Genomic DNA, 19620 nt, shown 5'->3' with positions numbered 1-19620 from the left:
TTTAATAAATATTCACACCCTCAGCAATTAAGTAGGAAGACTGAGCAAAAAAACAAGCAAAAGCCAGCCTCTGGTGTAGAGGCAGAGGCAACAGTGTTAACAAAAGAAAGGTTCTGTCCACTCAGAGCTTTTTTTTTTTTTGCCTAACACTAGCAGTTGGACCCAGGGCCTTTGCACTGAGCTATACTATATCCCTGGCCTTTCTAATCTTGGTTGGAGAGAGTCTTGCTTAAGTCTCTTAAATTGCCCAGGCTGGGCCTGAACTTTCAGTTCTGCCTCAGCCTCCCCAGAATGCTGACCACACCTGCTTTAGAATCTGCAATTTTTTTAAGAGGGTAAGGACACAGAAAAAAACAACATATCATATTAGCTATTTATAAGTATTTAATTTACATTTATTTGATTCACAGTATATCTATTGACTGGAAATGTACTATATTATGATTTTATATTTATAATTACTTAAAACACAAATGACACACTATATAGTTATTTTATAAATGGTATGTATAAACATTATAAAATATGGTAAAATCAACACAAATATAAAATACACAGCATGTCAGAAGTTGCTTTTTTGTTTCTTCTGAAACTAAATCTTGCAGTATAGTTCAGGTTGGCCTTGAATTTATTATGGAACTGAGGTTACAGGCCTTTAACTCAACTTGATCCTTTAGCCTCTGCCTCCCGAGGATTGCTGGGATTACAGGCCTGCGCTACCACGCCCAGCTGGATCTGCCATTTCGGGGGGGGGGGGTCTTTTGAGCTCGGGTTTAACATTGTCCCACCTGACCGTCCTCATGGTGACCCTCCTGCCTCTGCCACCAGACCCAGCTCTAGATCTGCAATTTTGAACACAGTGATAAAAGCAGGCTTGGTTAAGGAGAGGAGAAAGAGGCAAGACAGAAGGGGGGACAGCAAAGGCCCTGAGGTAGGGCTTTGTCTGGCTTATGAAGGAGGCTAGTGTGGCTGACACAGAGTAAGGGGAGGGCAACCAGTGCGAGATGAGAATAGTGGGGAAGTCAGGGGTCAGATTATACATTATAGATAACAGCTACGCAGGTGCAGGGGCACATGCCTGTGATCCCGCAGCTCAGGAAGCTGAAGCAGGTGGATCACAAGTTGGAGCACACTTGGATAATTTAGTGAGACCCTATCAAAATAAAAAGTGTTGGGTTTGGAGATGACTCAGTACTCCCTGGGTTCAATTCTTACTACTTAACACTTACACAAAGTAAATACAGCTAAAACATAGAAATAATCCAAGTGGCCATCCGCAGAAAAATGGATAAACTGGTCTACCTGTACAATGGAGTACTACTGAGCCCACGCTACAACACAGTGAGCCTTGAAAACAGGATGCTAAGTGAAACAATCCAGATACAGAAGCCAAAATAACAGCTGCTTTCCCTTGTATGAGGCACCTAGGTAGCAAAGAGAAAGGTGCCAGGCTTAGTGGTACATGACTGTAATCCCATCCCCCTAGAGCTGAGGCAGAAGGACTGCTGTGAGTTCAAGGCCAGCCAGGGCTACACAGTGAGACCCTATCTCCAGAAACAAACCAAAAAACCCAGAGAGGTAGTACAGGGACTGTGGGATGGTAATTAGCTGCTCAATGGTATGGAGATTCTGTTGGAAAAAATTCTGGAAACGGTGACAAGGTGATGAGTGTACAACTCTGCAAATGTACTGAACACCACTGAATTTTACACTCAAAGATAGTAAACATTATGTATATTTTACAATAAAAAAAATTGGGCTGGGTATTTAGCTCAGTGGCATAAGCGCCTGCCTGGCAAGTGCGAGGTCGTGAGTTCGATCCCCGCAACCACAAAAAAAACAAAAGAAAACAAAACAATAAAAAAAATCCTAACATTTATGCTGCATTTCATGTATCAGACACAGTGCTGATACAGTGCTGAAAGGTTCACTCCTCCCAGATTCCTCCTACAAAGGCACTGAGTAAGCCCAGTACTCTGGGAGGCTGAGGAGAGCTCAACTGTGGAACTCAGCAAAATCCTGTCTCAAGATAAAAAATAACCTATCCAGGCATGGCAGTGGACAACTGTAATCCCAGCACTCGGGTGGCTGAGGCAGGAGGATTGTTGCAATTTGGAGAGCAGCCTGGGCTCAAGGCCAATCTAAACTTTGTAGCAAGACTCTGTCTCAAAAAACTACCAAAATAATAATAGTAGTAGTAATAATAACGATATAAACCATGCTTATTTCAATGGGTAATTAACAAAATATGAATGAAAGAACTGTTTTTGTTTTTTTTTTTTTTTTTTTGGTCTTTTCCTTTTTATCGGTACCAGGGATCGAACTCACGACTGCCTGCTTGTAAGGCTGCTGAGCTAAATCCCCAGCCCCAGAACTCAGTTTTTTAAAAGCAGACTGCAAGCCAGTGTGGACTTCACACTCAGGGCAGATCTAGATGTGGGGGAGCCACCAGTGGCCAGGGGCTACTGTGTTGAACAGAGAGACTCTGGACCACTATCTGGTCTCTGTCTGTGACATCCCATGACTAGGGCCACAGGAAGCTCTGATTAGAAACTGACTTGAATCCAAGTCAGCCTGAGCAGTGAAAGCCCAAGAGAGGTGAACGGCTGGGATGTGCCCCAGAGGCAGAACCCCTGTTGGAGTGACTGAGCCTAGGGGTGACAGAACAGGAGGCTCTGGACTTGACATGTAAATAGTATTTACTACTGAGCAGTTCTGAGCAGTTCTGCACATTCACAAATTGTTACGACGGTAATTTTTTTTCTTTTGAGATAGGGTCACTGTGTAGTCCTGCTGGCCTTGAACTCAGTGATCCTCCTGCCTCAGCGTGTAAATCGAGGATTACAGGCCCAACCACCTTCCCAGCTCCAAGTCTTTATCACAGTAAACACAAGACAATTTAGGGTTGGTGGATATAGCTCAGTAATAAAGTGCTTGTTTAGCAGGCATGAGACCCTGGGTCCGGCCCCCCAGAAATCAATCAATCAATCAATCAGAGAGAGCTTAGTGTTGAAGATGAGTCTCCGGCCTGGTGGCTGGGATGGAGCTGACATTTACTAAGCTTGGGATAACCTGGAGAAGAGCAGTTTCTATTTTCCTGTTCTGTTTTTGTGGGTTTTCTGGAGACAGGACTCAAGCCAGTGTTCGGCTCATTCCTTGTGTGGTTTCCATCAGGCAACTCAGGGAGAGTACAGTCAACAGCTACACAGGGGAGAGAGCATGAGTAGAAGCCCCTCCTCCGCAGCTCCTGCTCCCCTCAAGCTGGATCTGGCCCCACACCCCACGCCAAGGGTAGGCCGGGGCTCCCCTTTCCGCCCGCAGTGCCAGCCAGGTCGTAAGCCTTCGCAGGCCCCCTCTCCAGATGCCCACCCTGGCACCCCCACGGCCACCCACAGGCCTGAGAAGTCCGGTCTTGTTCCGTCTGTTCCCCTGTCCCAACCTCGAGGGGTGGGTAGTGACTACTATGAGATTTTGAATGTAACTGCAAGAGGGAAGCAATGACAGTCACACAGGCCCTGAGATCCTTTATTCAAAGCCATTGGATGATGCAGTGTCCCCAAGGCAAGGGCATCTGGGGTCTCCGGGCTGCCCCAGGTGACTATGAATATTCACGTGAGCACAATGAAGGGACTATAAATAGCTTGGCTACAGGTTAGGTCATGCAGCCCAGGAACACTGCTGGAGTATAGAGGCTGCTGCTTCTCAGCCGGGAGGGCAGGCAATTAGGGCAGTTCCCTAAACTGGAAGCATACAAAGGGAGAGGTAAACAGAGGCCCCGAGCTCAGGTTCAGTCCAGCCAACTTCAGATCCCACTGAGCAAACACTTTCACTTCTCTGAGGCTCAGTCCCAGGGGATGAGGAGTTAGCTGCTACCTTACTGGCCTTAAATTAATAACAATCGTGACAGAAATGACAGCAATAATCATGGCAATCGCAAGGCACAGTGGATGACAAATGGCTGTAATCCCAACACTCAGGAGGCTGAGGCAAGAGGATCACAGAGCATTGACAGCCAGCCTGGGCCACACAGGGAGACCTTGTCTCAAAACAAAACAAAACAAAAGTGACAATAGCAGTTATTTTTTCTGTGCCTTTCCCAGTGCAGGGAAGCTGAGCAGAGTTCTGCTGTCATGACCCACAGGACACAGGATAATTTGTCTCCAGGTCCTAGATACCTGAATCAGGCCAGAAACACTGTCCAAAGCTTGAGTTGCACCAGCTGGGACTGGATGGAACCTGTCCTGAAGAAGAGCCCACCACTTTGGCTTTTAGACAAACAACAAGCCTGACCCTAAGCCATGACCACATGCTTCCTGCCCCCTACCTGAATCCTGCAAGCAAGCCCCAAGAGAAAAGGTCTGTCCTTTCACCCACACCTGCATCCCAACATAGGCGGGAGCCCACGAGTGCAGTCCCCAACCTGCCCAGCACGGTCCACCTCCTGAGCACACTCCCTTGGAGGGGGCGATCAGTCCATCTGCCAGGGCGTACCAGTCTCTGTGCCATCTCTGATTTCCCCCTGCTTTTCTTCTCTCAGCTTCTCTGAAGCCCTTGCCTTACTCTGAGATCCGAGATGCTTGCAGGGCCAAGTGTACTGACAGCCAGACCCAGTGATTACTGCTAGTGTCCTCAGAGCCTAGAGCTTAGAAACCTTGGGAAGCCTCTCTAGAATGCAGCTGGAGGTCACCCAGCACTTAAGTGCACATGCTCCTCTGCCTCTGCAATGCCTCTCCCAGGAGTCCCACTTTTGTGCAAAAAATGCAAAGTGCAGGTACAAACAACAGCAGGCCAGGTCACTCCTGGCCCACTGCAGCAAGTCAAGCCAAAGTCCCAAGACAGAAATGAAAATTCGGAGTAGCAAAGAGGCAGTGCTCATCGTATCAAAGCAGAGATAAAACAGAATATGAAAATAATCTAGAGCAGCCAGGAAAAGAGAGAAAAGAGGAACAAAGATTGTAAGAGAGAAAGGGAAGACAAATAGCAAAACATAAGATTTAAATCCAACTGCATCAATAATTCAGTATAGCTGGGCACACTGAGCAGCACACACCCATCCTCATGGCCACTCAGGACACTGAGGTGAGAAGACCCCTTGAGCCCTGGAATTCAAGATCAACCTGAGTCATATGGGGAGCCCCCCCCCCCAAGGGGAAGGGGCCAAGTGGGAAGCAGGGAGGACCACTATTGTAGAGACCTAAACCAGTGGAATACACCTATAATCCCAGCTACTCCACAGGCTGAGACAGAAGAATCATGAGTTCAAGACCAGCCTAGACAACTTGGTAAGACCTTGTCTCAAGATAACATTTTTTAAAAAGGACTATATAGCCAGGCGTGGCCAAGTACACTGTAATCCTAGCATACCTGTAATCCTAGCTGAGGCAGGAGGATTGTGGTACTTTCAGTACCAGCCTGGGCTACAAAATGAGCTCAAGACCAGCCTTAACTGCATAGGGAGACCCTGCCTCAAAAAGACCAAACAATAAAAAAATAAAAAGGACTGCATAGGGCCTAAGGGGATATAGCTCGGTGGCACAGAGCCTGCATGGCAAGTGTGAGGTCCTGAGTTTGATTCCCAGTAACCACCCCTCAAAAAAAAGGGTTGTGTGGAGTTCAATGGTAGAGCACTTGCCTCGTATATGCAAGGCACTGAATTCCGGTCCTAGTACTTCAAAACAAAACAAAAATAATGGGGAACACAGTACTCGATGTTAATTGTTGCCTATCACAATCTGAGGACAGCTCTTCACCAGACTCACAACCTCCTGAATTCCCCCAAATTTTAGGATGTAGAGTCAAGTATAGTTTTCTAAGGGAAGTGATCACTACCAGATTCCTGAAAGAATCCTAACATCCTCCTCCCCACAGATCCAGAATCTACCTCCTAAGGCCCAGAGAGACAATGTGCTCCTCACCACCTTAGCAGGAAGGCTTGCTGCCCGGCCTCTCCCCAGCTCTGGCAGCCCCGCTCCTAGGGGTTCCACGGCCCTCACTGGCCTTCTGGGGCCCCTCCCAAACGTGTGCTCACCTGTCTTCTGCCCTCACACCCAGCTCCTCATCTGCTCACTTACAGAGAAAACTTACTCCTGCGTTCAAGCAGAACTACACCCACTGGCTCTTTAAGAACCATCCTTCTCCTAAGCCATGAAGCCAGCTCTGCAGCTTAGATCTAAAGCACATCAATCCGGGGTGCACCTCTCCTCAGGATAGGCACCTGTGATAGGGCAGAGAGGCCAGGAGGGTGGGTCATCACTGTCATCATCAGGAGATGGGAGATGACTCCAGGCCTGGCAGCGGGAGCACAGACAGGTGGGAAGCACTGGCAGCTGGTGTGAGGAGAGTGGAGAAAAGGGCAGGAGATAAGACAGGGAGAGCACAAGGCCAGACCAGAGCCTCCAGAGGGGGAGGTGAAGGGTTGCTCTCTGAGGGCACCAGGAAGCCACAAAGGGTGCTGGCATCTGCCCTCTGCCTTGCTTCTCTCCATCCACACAGCCACCACCCTCCTCTCCATGGTTCCTACCCAGCTGCCCTCAAAGCCACAAACCTGCGCCTTCAGGATGTGGGGACACCAGGAGGCCTGGCCTCCAGTCCTGCTGAGCCTGGCCGCAAACTCCGCCCCCCCCACCCCACCCCACCCCCCGCCGCCGCCTGGCTCCACAGGTGCTGACCTTTGCCCTGCCACTTTCCTCCTGGGCAGGTGTGCAGCCACCTAGGTGACCAGACTCTCAGCCCTCCAGGGCTCCCTTCCTGACCCTTGGTCCCTAGGGACTTTCACTCAGTCACTGCCTCTCTCTCCTGACCCTGCCTCTCTCCTGCCTGCGGCGCTCCTCTGGGGCATGTACCCCACACCATGTGCATCTCTGCCCAGTGCCCAATACCTCTGGGTGCTGCTGGATCACTCCAGGTCCCTCTTCCACTCACCCTGCCCCACTGCTGAGACCACAGCACTGTGTCCAGCCTACATCTTATCTTCTCCTTCCCCAGGAAGCTCACCTGACTCCACAGGCCATGCCTGGAGCCCAGAGCCAGCCTCAGGAGCTTCCTCCTCCAGGAAGCCTCCAGGACACCCCAGTGGACCCCCACTCCCACACCAAGCTGGCCACACTGACCTCACCTGACAGGAGCCGCTTGTCTCCCTCTTGGCCCAGCTGGGCTCTTGCCAATTCCACCCCTGGGCCACTACCAGCAGGGATGTCTAGAGGGCCTGCTCCACTAGCAGAAACACAGCCCTGCTCAGGCAGCAGCTGGCTCCGGCCTCAGGCAAGTCCCTTCCTTTACTTCCTTCTCTGCCTCTTGCAGGGATGGAAACCCAGGGTCTGGGGGGGGGGTGGGGGTGGCAGCCCTGAGAGCACCGGGAGCGTGGAGAGGACAGACAGGCAACCCATGGCCAGAGAAGGAAGAAACAGGCAGAGGGCTGCAGACAGGGTCCTTTATATCAGGTTGGGTCCCCACAGAGCCAAGAGCCTGTGTGGTGGACAGAGGGATCCTCAAAATACACTGGGAGGCCCAGGAGTTGTAGAAGGGAGGTTATAAATGTTGTGTATATATGACAGACAGATGTTCTACTATATATTACATGATGATGCGTATGTATATAAATGTACATGTATGTAAATATATATTCCATATACATACTTACATACATATATTCTTTTTTGTGTGTGTGTCTTTTTCCTTTTTATCGGTACCAGGGATCGAACTCACGACTGCCTGCTTGCAAGGCAGGCGCTTATGCCGCTGAGCTAAATCCCCAGCCCCCATATATTCTTTCTTTGTTGTTGTTATTTTGTGTGTGTGTGTGTGTGTGTGAGAGAGAGAGAGAGAGAGAGAGATAGTGGGAATCAAACCCAGTGCCTTGTGCATCAAGCCAAAAGCTGTATCACTGAGTCACATCCCCAGCCCCAAACATTTATTCTTCAGCAGATTCTGTTAGAAAATGTTAAGTTTCTGAGTGTGGAGCATGATGGCATACACCAATAATCCCAGCACTTGGAAGGCTGATGCAGGAAGATCGCTGACAATTTAAGGCCAGCCTGGGCTACACAGTAAGTTCCAAACCAGCCTGAATTACATAGTGAGATCTTGTTTCTAAAAAGAAAAAAGTTACCTCTAACTAAGTACAGTAGTACCCACCCAGCTATTCAGGAGACTGAGGCAGGAGAATTACAAGTTTGAAGCTGGCAAAATCATAGCACAAAATAAAACACAAATAGGGTGGGGCTACAACTCAGTGTTCCTGGCTTCAATTCCTAGTATGACAAGGTAAGGAGGAGCAGGAGCAGGAGGAGGAGGAGAATCAGAAGCAACAGCAGTAGCAGCACCAACAAGATTTCACACTTCTGCCACAGTCTAGCCAGGAGCTCCTTAGGCCTAGAAGTTGGCTTGTCCTCCCTTGACAGTCAACTGCTACTCATTCCTCAAACACCTAAACAGAAACACAAGGGGCCAGGGATATAGCTCAACAACACAAGTGCATGCCTGCCAAGCACAGGGTCCTGAGTTTGAGTCTTGGTATAGATAGATAGATAGATAGATAGATAGATAGATAGATAGAAAGAAAGAAAGAAAGAAAGAAAGAAAGAAAGAAAGAAAGAAACAAGTAAACATAGGACCCTGCAGGAAACATGCACAGGAAGGATAAAGGTCAGTGATGCTGGGAATCCCGATCATCCAAGTAAGGAGACAAAACTGTAACAAATGAGAAAAAAGAAAAAGAAAAAAGCCAGCCTCAGGTGCTAGAAGACAAGGCAGGCTGGGGCAGGACAGAAGACAAGGAAGGCATTTTATCAGCTTCGAGATGCACATCTCCGCACACCCTTAGACATCTGTCTGGCTTTTATTCCCCATGAACTGCCTCTCACAGACCCTCAGCTTCCCAAGAGAGCAGTGGCGGGGACTGGGAATCCCCAGCCACCTTCTAGGCTTGGCTTCCTGAACAGGCTGAGTGTGGAGATCAGACTTCAGGCTTATACTGGGCACCGGGCTGTGGCCAAGGACAGGATGGGCACTGGGCATAGACAGAGGGTCAAGGGCTGCCCTAGACCCACAAGGGACTGCGGGCAAACTCTGCAGTGGCATCAGAGAGTCAGGACTCTGAGTGGGCAGCTGCCAGCACCAAAGAGCTGCTCACAAATGAGGCTTGAGAGCAGCACTAATTCCGGGGCCCGCAGCCACCAGGGTCCCAGGTCTGGGGATCCAGCAAAAGAATTTTGCTGGTTTTTTAAAGACAGGGTCTCACTATGCAATTCAGGCTGACTATGAACTCACTCTGTAGCCCAGGCTGGTCTCAAACTCATAGCAATCCTCCTGCCTCGGCATCCAGAATGCTGGGATTACACGCCCAGCTAGGAAGATTATTTTTTTTTTTCTTTGTCTTTTTCGTTTTTATCGGTACCAGGGATCGAACTCACGACTGCCTGCTTGCAAGGCAGGCGCTTATGCTGCTGAGCTAAATCCCCAGCCCCGGAAGATTATTTTTAACAAACACCTCTAGGCATGCACACAGGGTACTTCTGAGAACAGACAGACTTTAAACACAGGTTCTCTGCTCCCTTTCTCTACCCTGGACACACCCAACACCCATACATCCATCCATCCATCTATCCATTCAACGAGCATCTAAAGAACAATCACCATGCACCACAAGTGCACCAGGACATTGCCTTCATTTGTTGTCTTCTGCAGCTTAATCCAGGGAAAAGACTGCGGCTGGAGGAAATGCTCCAAGCAGGAGGCCAACCCAGGGCTGCAGAGAACTGGAACTTTCCTAGAGATAGGCTTGGGGTTGGGATGGTTCCCAGAGGACAAGGGGTGGGATGATGAGGCTCCATGGGCCAGCATCCAGCAGAGCAATGGGGCAGGGGTAAGAAGAGGAAAGCACAGGACACGCTCCTCACCATGCCACACGGCACACTGAACCTCAAAGGATGTACTGGGTCAAAGGTTCTCAACTCAAAGGAGCAGGTGCTGCCAGTTCCCACATTGGTGAAATCCCAGGGCAGCTCAGCCACAATGACGGAATCACCAGGACCCACCGCTGGACAGCTGTTGACTGAGAAGGGCCACCAGAGAACCTTAGGCCCAGTGACTTGAACATGCTGTGTCTCACTGGGGTGTAAGTGGCACAGAGGCACACACTGGTTGAGACCCATGCAAAGAGCAGGAGGCTTGGGGCCCACGCTGTGATCCCAGCACTCTGGAAGGCTGAGGCAAGGGGATCACAAGTTCTAGCCCAACCTGGGCAACTTAGTGACTTAGTGAGACTCTGTCTCAGAATAAAAAAATAAAAAGCGCTGGGGATATATACAGCTGAGTGCAGAAGCACTGAGTTCAATCCCTAGTACAAAGCAAAATAAAAATACAAATTCAAAAAACTGGTCGAAAGGCATATGGTTGAACCCTGTGCATTTTATTGTATACAAATTTCATCTCAACAAGCAAGGATTGGGAGGAAAAAAGTCCACATCCATCCCTCCTTATCCAAAGCCCTCCAGCAGCAGTACAAGAGCGTGATCTCAGAATATCTTAGTGACTGGCACCCATCCCTCTTGTTGATTGTGAGCAACTGAAATCAGACAGGGACTCAACTCAGAACTCACCCCAGGAAAGGAAGAGTGCACTGCACACAAAAGCGGGTCACGGGCTCCATCCTAGGAGCGGAGGGTGGTGTGTCAAGGGTTGGCCGACACCTCCCCAAGGAGAGCCCTTCGAGGCCCTGTGCCTGCCAGGGGAAGGCAGCATAGAGGTCACCATTCAGCAAACTGTCACCACCACCTGGTGAGGCAGGGCCTGTGAAAATGACCCGGGGGGACAAGAGGCAGCCTCTATCCCTGGCAGGTGGCTCTAAGGGGCTTGGCCTGGGATACTGGGCCAGCCTCACCTCCAGGACAGGAAGGGGGCTCCCAAGGGTCATTATCGAGGATCCCACAGCTTTAGACAGATATCCCTGAGCACTGAGCCCTACACTGCCCTGCTGGGACATGGACTATTGGAGGCAGGGAGGAGGTTACCCAAAGTCAGCAGACCCGTTTCCAGCACAGGAGGCATTACAAAGAGAAAGTGCAGGGCCTGAGTGGGAAGAGAAGGGCTAAAGGCAGCTGAGCTGGTCTTGGTGCTGCAGGGACACTGACTGACCCTTCCTCTCTGACCCAGGGAATCCTAGACGACATTCTTGTGCCCTCTCTTGCAAGTGCACAGCGGCACAAACACATAACCGGCGAGGGCTCATGGAGCCAGGCACTTGCAAAGCTCTTTTCCACGGAAGCCTTTATTTAATAATAAGGCTCTTGGAAGAGGCATCTTCACTATTACTCTTCAGCTGCAGGTTCTCAGGCCTGGACTTAGAGAAGGGAAATAACCTGCCCCTAGGTCACAAGGTCAGCAGGGACCTCAACCCGGTGCCTGACTGGTCACCTCGCCCCTCCAGGAACATCCCTGTTCCCTGCTGCCGGCCCCATGACTCCAACTCCCCTCACTGGGAAGATTTCTACACAGAACATCAGGCCCTGCGCCTCACTTGCATCCAGCCACAAACCCCCAAACCCAAGTAATCAGAAACAGCTCTGCAGGGTGAGCCAGACAGTGAGCTCAGCAATGTCCCCAAAAAGAAACTTGGAGAGAAGACAACCGAAGCAAAGCTCCCCGCCTGCTGCCTCAGTTTCTCCCGACTACGGAAGGAGTTTGCTAATAAGACAATTCTTAGAGGTGGTGAAATACTCCAGATCCAAAAATAATAACAACGCTGATACAATGGAAATAATTCGACGTCTGGATGTCTTTAAAAATATTCCAGTAAAAAAGAAAAAGAAAATGGGGGGCGGGGAGGTGGAAACAGACAAAAAAAGATCAGCAAAAAATTGCCTAGAAGTTGCTGATCCTTGGTGATGGTGGTAGTGGGGTTAATGCCATTCAACTCTTGGTGGGCCCTTTAAAATTTCCATAATAAAAACTTAAATTAATTACAATTAAATACATCTGTAAGGAGCTCTCCTCAGAGCCTGGCCCTGGACTAAAACACTTTCACAACTTCCTTCATCGAAGCTTCACAAGATCCAAGGTGGCAGGGTCTGTTGCAGATGAGTAGACTGAAGCCTGACGGGGTAGGCATTAGCACTGGGCTGGGTCTGGGCTGCTGCTCAGTGTCAGAGCAGGTGCTCAGCACATGTGAGGCCCTGGTTTTCACACCCAGCGCTGCAAGAATAAACAAAACAAAATGCCAACATTGACTGTCTAGGGTCTGGGGGAAAGTGATGAGGACTAAGGTGTCTAGAGTAGTGGCACACATCTGTAATCCTAGTGTGTAGGAGGCTGCGACAGGAAGATTGCCTGGGCTACATGTGAGACCCTGTCTCAAAACAAACAAACCCAACAACCAAGGATTTGGGAGGTCTGATCCCAGTAAGTGTCACAAGTTTGTCTTGCTGACTGCTACATGCCAGGCCCTGCTGAAGCACTGGGTATCCAGGAATGCTGAGGGAGGCTCCACTCCTGCCCAATCTTCCAGCCAAGGAAACAGAAGCCCAGAACTGGGAACCCTTGCTTGCCCTCACCAGCTTCCATAGCACCATCCAAGTACCTTCAACTGCCCTGCAATTTAGGATGCCAATGCCTGGCCTCAGGCATCTTTTGGGAAGATGGGGACCTTTCAAAGTGAAGGGTCAGCAAGGATCCCTGGGGAGGACAGTAATCACAGGTATCTGCAATGTCACTGAGTGTGGGCTCACCCCCATAATCTCAGCACTTGGAAAGCTGAGGCAAGAGCAAGTTCAAGGGCAGCCTGGGCTACTATAGTGAGACCCTGTATCATCTCGCCCTCCTCACAGCAATAGCATTTACTAGCTACTCAAAGTCACACCCAGCCTGGGAGAACACTGTCTGTTTCAGCCATGATGAGGGAGGCACCATGGGCCCATTTTACAGACTAGGGAACTCAAACCCAGCTGAGGGCTCACTTGTGCAGGACTGTACTGCAGTAAACAGGAAAAGCCAGTATCCCATCCAATCTGCTCATGGGGGTGGGGGGTGGGAGTATTCCACAGCCCACCTGGGCTGAAAAGGGCCCAGAAGAAAGAACAGCCTAAGAATGACAGTCCACCACACTTACTGACAAGGCTGCCCTCACCTGAGGGTGTTATTTAACCCTTACAACAACCTGCCAAAGCTGGTACTGAGATGAGCCCATTCAGTGCAGGGGGAGCCTGAGGCCTGCAGCCACTAAACCCCTTGCCCACAGCCATTCAGCCCGCAAGCCGCAGAGCTGACACATACCAGAGCCCACACTGCTGAGCTCCAACCCAGCGGCAAGCACCTGACGTAGGTCACAAGCAGGAGAAAGAGGCAGGCAGATTCCTGGAGGCAAAGGACGTGAGGCCTGGTACAGAAGCCCGGCAGACAGGTTGGATGAGACAGATGAGGACAGATGGCGAGTAACTTCTTCCCAGCGGCATCATCACTGGGGGGCCTCAGAGCCAGGTCCTGATCCAGCAAGCCTGGTGCCCAGAGTCTATCTATGGCCTGAGAACCCAATGCCCAGGGAAGAGGGGGCGGCTTCCTGCTCAGCCTTCCACATCCAGCACAGGAAATGATCACTGTGCCCTGGCGGAATAGCACAAAGCCAAGAAAAGGATGGAGAAAGACGAATCTGTGGGGTCTCCCGGGGACAGAAGGTACGGAACAGGAAAGCATGCTACCATCTGTAAAACAGGGACTTTGGAACATGGACAGCCTCAGATAAATGTGCACACACAGAACCCCAGAACTAAGGAGCTGTGCCTGGAGAGGAGAGCTGGGGGGCCAGCACTGGTAGGAGGGTGAGGGATGACCTTTTTTTTTAATCTCTCACATTTGAATTTGTCCTGTGAGCATGTAGCACTGAGAAAAAACACAGGCTGATTCAGAGAAAGTGGCTTTTTCCTTGGAGCCTTCTCAGGCCAGAACTAATCAAATCCCACCCTTCTCTCCCCCCTCCCCATGCTGGACTGGATCCCAAGATCATAGCTGATCCTCAGGGCCCTGGCACACAGTAGGCCCCGAGGAACTTGAGTGGGGAACAATGCGAGAAACAAAGGCACTCTCTGCTTCCCCTGCCAACAGCCACCCCTAACCCACAACACATATACTTCAAGTACAAAACTAATTGTCACCAAACTAGAAATGCCTTAGGAAGCTCTGTCTCCATGGGGGAACTTGCATGTCACCGAGACACAAAGGCTTCAGTCACCCGGGACACAAATTGAATGGGGGTGCAGCAGGCAGGGGAGAATGCTAGGGAAGGATCCAAGGGGACCCCTAGGGACCACTCAACCAACCGCTTCCCCTGCAGCTCTGGTGTGGCTCACCCCTATGCCACCGCTGAGAAGTGAGCTCAGGCAAGAGAGGGGACAAAACCCCAGAGGGAAAAGTGGGGACAACGCATTCTGCTGGGGGAAGAGAGGACAGTTTGCAGGGCAGATGCTCCCGTTTCTCCTAAGAGTGAGGGTGCCTGGTAGGGGAAGGAGGCACCCAAAGGGCCAGGACAAGATAAGCAACACTTACCCTTAGGCAAGGCCCTCACCCTACAAGGTGGGAGAGGGGAATGGTAGCCCTCTGCTCCTTCCCAGCCCAGGCGGGGAAGGAATGCCATGTTTTCCTGTTTCCAATTAGCTCCCCCCAACAGCAGCCCTCCGCATTCTTGAGACAGAGAGTCAAGGCAGCTTGGGGAGTAGGGTGTGGGGAAGGCTGGCAGCTGGTCCTGAGGCTGAGGACCCCACAGACAAACCCCAAGACCTCTACTCTCTACCATGGGCCCCAAGGCCTGCCACTGCCTTCCCCTCTCCTGTATCCTCAGAGGAGCTCACATCCCAAGACTGGGGGGAGGCGGGGGAAGGCCCTGGAGGACTCTGGGAAGAAAGTCAGCAGACAGAGGCCTTAGGCTTTTCCCACCTTCCCCAAAGATTAGTTCCTCCTTTTTGAAAGCCCTAAACCTCCCCAGCCACACCTCCTGCCCCACCCCAAGGGTTATGTATTTCATGCCTGTCGGAGTCACAGAGGAGCAGGGGCCCCTGAAGCCCCTGGGATCAGGGCCCAGGAGGCAACACCTCCCAGGCTCTGTTGACAGATATGGAGTCCCCTCCCCCAGCCCCCACAGCTGGCCAGAGTCTCAGCTAGTCCAGGATGCCTCAGTGTGCCAAGGTGAACCATGGCCTTGCCTGTGTCTTCCTGCCCTCTCCCTCCAGCCTAGAGCTTGAATGGAGGTGCTGCCTCCCCACCACAGGAGTCCTGGGGCAGAGGTTTCACACCTTACTCACATTAGCACCCCACAATCCTCCCCTACATCGATGTCCCACCTGCTGAACATCTGGATAATGCTTTAGTCCACCTTGAGATCAGTTAAAGCAACTCTAATACCCCATGGGCAGATGAGAAAACCTCACCAGTCAGGGGAATGACCTGTCTAAGGTCACAAGGAAGGCAGCAGAACTAAAACCACACTCTCTGCCAGCAGCATCAGGGCACCACCATGGGTCAAAGACCAGGGGGTCAATGACCACAAGGACAACAGTGCCAGTCAGTTTGGCTTCCTCTCAGGAGAGCTGGGTGGCAGCAAGCAGGCCAGGATTTCGTGGGTAGAGAACAGGGAAGAGGCCAGTGGGGTGGACACCCAAGCCCCCACCCTGCCAGACTGGGGCCCTCCACTCTGACTCAGGCCTCCAACTCAGGTCTTGCAGGCAAAAGGCTCTGCTCCAAGCCCAGGTACAATGATCCAGCCCTCTGCCACTTCCTGGTGCTCTATGGCCCTTCCCCAAAGCAGCAACCAGATGCAAACATCTGACAGCTCTTCCATGTAGTATTTACACTCTACATCTAGGCCTGCTGAAGTCAAAGAAACAAAGTGCCACAAGTGAGGGACCAAGAGCCTCCCAGCTCTGAGCTCAGTTGGAGAAATTCTAGGTGGTCCTATCCTGAGTTGAGGCCTGGTCTGACCTGGAGTTGTGTGTCCCTAAAGAAGCCCTTACCTTCTCTGGGCTTTGATGAACAAGCCTGGAAAATGGGAACAATAAGTGTCCCTCATTTTCTCCTTGAATGGTGGCCAGGGCACAAGACACTTAGCAGGGGCTAATCCACAGTGATCAATGGCTAGGGAGACACTGTTATTTCCAGCTGTGGGGTGGAGGGGTGTCTGGAGAAGGCAGTAGTGGTAAACACCCCCATAAGTTCCCCAGGGAATGCTAGAGGGTGGTCCCTGAGCTGTGCACCTCCCCGGGTTTCCCATGGCAGGGTTCAGAGTTGAGGAAGCAACCATTCCCAGTCCCAACCCAGGTGAGGTGTGAGGAGAAGGTGAAAGCAGAGAGCTGATCCTAAATCTCAGGCCGTAGGGGTAACTCCAGTTTCCTTAACTGCCCTCAGAAAGAGAGAGCAAGAGAAATACAACCGCTGGTCCATCCCCACATTTCTATTACATTAAGGGGGAGGTGACAAAAGAGAATGAGAGTCTGGTCTCAGGTCTAGGCACCTACTCAGCCCACAAGCTGGGGCCACTACAGGGCTGGGACCTGTCATCCTGGCCTTCTCTGGAGCGCTGACCCGGAGGCCTCTGACCCCACCTCCCTGGAGGTTCAGCTGCTCAGAACCACAAAGCAAAACAAAGAAGCGCGGAGAGGAAGGAGTCTCGGTGCCTTCCAATCCCTGCCACCCGTCTCCCGGCGCCGAGCCGGGCCAGATCCTTCCCGCAGGTCCTCGCCGGGCTGGGCTGGCACGGACCCAGGCCTGGGCAGCACCGGTCCCAGGTCTCCGGCGTGTGACAGGAGCCGGGTGGCAGCAGCTGGGGACAGAACGCCAGGTGGCCGCCTCCCTCTACCCTGCCCGCGTCCCTCCCTCCGGTAGTGCCCTCGGCGGACCGGGCGGGCCGGGCCGAGCTCACCCCGGGGAACGCTGCCTTTGTCTAAAGGTCACCACCGAGCGGGCGAGCGCCGTGCCCGGGCCTGGCGTCCCCGTCCCCGGGCGGCAGTGACAGTAGCGAGGCCCCCCGGGACTAGCCCCTTCGGGACGCACCGGCCGGGGGCGCGGCGGGGGTCACCTACTGCCATGGCCGGGGCCGAGGCCAGGTCGACTCCTTTCATTGTTTAGGGGCGGCGGGGAGGGGACCCACCGGCCTCCTTCCCCATTCGCCCTCCCCAGGTGGTCGAGGCCCCGTTTCTCCCCGGTACCCCAGGGGGAATCTGGGGAAGGGGCGCAGGGAACGGCGAGCAAGCGAGCGCAGCGAAGGACCGCTCGCCGCCCGGGCCCGAGTCCCCGCGTCCGCGGCCCAGGGCCTCCCTCTCCCGAAAGGCGGGAGCGGCGCGGGGAGGGGGCTGGGGGGGCCGGCGCGCCCCTCCCCCCGCGGACGCTGGTCCCGCTCCCCGCCGCTCCATTGTATCCCGCGGCCGGCGCGAGGACCGGGGAGGCTCCGGGTGTGGGCAGGGCACGGGGGGGTCCCCCGCTGGACCGGGGCGGCGGCGGCGGCGGCGGGAGGGATCTGGGGTGGGGGTGCCGGTGGCTGTGGAGGCCGAGTAAAAAAGAGGGAGCGAGGGAGCGAGCGAGGGAGCAGCGGGCGCTCGCCCCGGTTGGGGGGCTGGCGTGTGTGTCGGGGGGGTGGGTTCGGCCCCGGCTCCGGCTCCCCACACACACACCCGCACCGCCAACCCCCACTCCCCCCTCGCTTTTGCGCCCTGTCACAGCCCCGACTCGCAGGTAGAGAGAGTTAAGAGATTTAAAGAGAAATTGCTACATTGTGAGAAACTCACCCTGATGTTTGAGCAGCCGTCGGCGCGGGGTCTCCGGGACGGCCCCGCACGGGCTGCACAGGGAGGACCCAGAAGGGGCCGGCCGGCCGGGCCGGTCAGCGCACTGCCTGATCGCATGGCGGCCGCTCGGCTGCGCGCCGGGCCCCGCCGCCGCCCCGCGCCGCGGCCCGCGCGCCCCGGGCCCGCGCCCGCTCCGGGGAGCGCCCCTCGGGTGTGCAAAAAAAATTTTTTTAATTAAATGCAAAAGAAAAAAAAAACCTTTCAGGTTTTGTGTCCCGCCCCCCCTCCTCTTCCTCCTCCTCCTCTTCCTCCTCCTCCTCCTCCCTCCGCCCTCGCCGGGGGATGGGCTTGCCGGAGGCCCCGCCCTGCACCTCTATGAGCCAATCCTATCCCGGCGGGGCCGAGCGGCGGGCCCGGAAACCAATGGGAGGCAGAGAATGCCTGGGAGGGCGCCCTGCATGCCGCCCCTCCCCCAGCCTAGGCTCGGGGGTTTGGGGGTGCGCCTGGCCAGGCTCCGGAGCAGTGTGTCGGTGGCTTCGAGCTGGGCTTCGAATTGTGATGGTAGGGAGGCTACGGGGGTTCGCATTTCCGGATCCTCGCGCTGGACCTGAGTGGGGAAGGGGCTCGGTGTGCCCTGGGCGCGCCCCCGAAGCTGGGAAACGCGGCCTGGAGAGGGGACGCGTCCAAGGGCATCGCCGAAGGTTGGAAGAGAGAGCTGGGGTCCAGAATGGCGAAGGAGAGGAGGCCCCACTAGGAGGGACCGCCAAAGAACACGGAGTCGGCGCCAATAAGAGTGCGAGGCCACGGAGACTTAAGGGGCGACAGGCCGGGCGCTTAGGCGTGGCCTGGGCACTCACCGAATCTGTCCTCGCCGATTGCGGCGGCGCCGAGGACGCTGGTCGGCCAGGCCTGGCAGCCTCCGGGAGGCCGCTCTCGGGTCGCGCCGTGGGATTCCCGGAAGCCCTGGGACGCCGCGGCTGTGGAGGCTCCGCTTCCGCCCCGCCCGGCCGGGACGCCGCGCCCGCGGGACACCTGGCTTCCCGCGTCCGCGCGCAGGACGCCTGGGGAGCGCCCACTGGGTGCGGAGACCTAGGGCGCCCTGGAGAAGGCTGTGTACACAGTAGGTGCCCAGTACTCGTGAGTTGAATAAATGAGCGATCGAGACCCTTGTGTGTTTTAAAAAGTCTTGGCAGTTATCCTAGTCTTCTAGTGATGTTATATGTAATGTTTTTAAAATGATTTTGGGGGGGGGGTCTTTTTCGTTTTTATCGGTACCAGGGATCGAACTCACGACTGCCTATTGCAAGGCAGGCGCTTATGCCGCTGAGCTAAATCCCCAGACCTAAAATGATTTTTTATGAGAATGTAATTGTGAGAGATTCCAGGTTAATGGCCCTCACTCAGAATCAGTTACCTCCTGGGTCACTTCTTGTTTCCCCTTTTTTTTTTTTTTTTTTGCTGTGTGATGTTGAGTAAGTGACTTCGTCTCCCTGTGTCTTCATTTCCTGTCATCTCTAAAATGCCGGTAGTGCTTGCTTAAGCAGCACGTATTCAGAAAGGCTTATGCAAGGTCATAAGAGATGAGCTACCGAAAACCGCACCAGACAGAAAGCTGTTCACTGATGGTGACTGTCAAATCAAAACTAAATTTCACACTTGAACACATTATGGTTGCCCCCAAAAAAGCAGTAAACCTCAACTTACAAAGTGGTCATCCACGGCCCCCTGAACCTAAGCTGAGCCTTCAGGGAAACGGCAGTGGACACACAGTCCTTATCTTTGTGTGGTCAGGCCAAGGGCTAACACTATTTGAGAGTGAACTGGGTGGTGAGCAGGTTACAAATTAAAGCTAGCCACAGGG

General features: G+C 53.2%; 1 protein-coding gene across 6 annotated transcripts in view; it reads right to left on the bottom strand.

The window, feature by feature from the left end:
• Bicra (BRD4 interacting chromatin remodeling complex associated protein) overlaps window positions 1-17935 on the bottom strand; it is a 59363-nt gene extending 41428 nt beyond the window's left edge. For 3 of the 6 annotated variants that reach the window (XM_063252993.1, XM_063252994.1, XM_063252996.1), the window contains exon 1: window positions 17760-17931. The gene's annotated coding sequence lies outside the window, so the exon portion shown is untranslated. Of the gene's footprint in view, window positions 1-17759 lie in introns of all 6 variants that reach the window. The other 3 variants (XM_063252992.1, XM_063252991.1, XM_063252995.1) reach the window with 3 other exon arrangements.
• Between the last annotated feature and the right edge of the window lie 1685 nt (window positions 17936-19620).

Source organism: Cavia porcellus, unplaced genomic scaffold (assembly GCF_034190915.1).
Source record: "Cavia porcellus strain 051 isolate PalLab524CR breed Dunkin Hartley unplaced genomic scaffold, mCavPor4.1 scaffold_7, whole genome shotgun sequence".
NCBI classification, from domain to species: domain Eukaryota; kingdom Metazoa; phylum Chordata; class Mammalia; order Rodentia; family Caviidae; genus Cavia; species Cavia porcellus.
Note: the sequence above shows the minus strand (reverse complement) of the source record. Positions and strands in the feature narration are given on the sequence as shown.